The sequence below is a fragment of the Cricetulus griseus genome (assembly GCF_003668045.3).
Source record: "Cricetulus griseus strain 17A/GY chromosome 1 unlocalized genomic scaffold, alternate assembly CriGri-PICRH-1.0 chr1_1, whole genome shotgun sequence".
Lineage (NCBI taxonomy): Eukaryota > Metazoa > Chordata > Mammalia > Rodentia > Cricetidae > Cricetulus > Cricetulus griseus.
This window is the reverse complement of record NW_023276807.1, coordinates 89,288,284-89,288,964: the sequence shown is the minus strand read 5'-3', so window position 1 is coordinate 89,288,964 and position 681 is coordinate 89,288,284. Positions and strand designations below refer to the sequence as shown.

The 681-nt window shown below is 44.6% G+C and overlaps 1 pseudogene; it reads left to right on the top strand.

Moving 5' to 3' along the window:
• On the top strand, nucleotides 1–447 carry LOC100772839 (annotated as a pseudogene).
• Nucleotides 448–681: the final 234 nt, after the last annotated feature.

Genomic DNA, 681 nt, shown 5'->3' with positions numbered 1-681 from the left:
ATGTCTCTAGTGATCCCTGAGAAGTTCCAGCACATTCTTCAAGTACTCAACACCAACATCAATGGGCGGCAGGAAATAGCCTTTGCCATCACTGCCATCAAGGGTGTGGGGCAGAGATATGCTCATGTGGTGTTGAGAAAATCAGACAATAACCTCACCAAGAGGGCTGGAGAGTTCACGAAGGAGGTAGAATGCATGATCACCATCATGCAGAACCCATGACAGTACAAGATCCCAGACTGATCCTTGAACAGACAGAAGGACGTGAAGAACAGAAAGTACAGCCAGGTTCTGGCCAATGGTTTGGGCAACAAGCTATGTGAGGACCTCGAGTGACTGAAGAAGATCAGAGCCCACAGGCTCTTTTGGGGCCTTCTTGTCCAAGGTCAGCACACCAAGACCACTGGCCACAGGGGCTGTACTGTGGGTGTATCCAAGAAGAAATGAGTCCTGGGCCTTCACTGTTAATAAATAGTTTATATACCTGTGGGAGGAAAAAAAAGAAATACACCTCAAGGGTACAGAAAACATATTCAACAAAATCATAGAAGAAAACTGCCCCAAACTAAAGAAAGATATGCCTGTGAAAGTACAAGAAGCTCACAGAACACTAAATAGACTGGACCACAAAAATGTCTTCTTCCCACATAATAATCAAAACACAAAACATACAGAATGGAG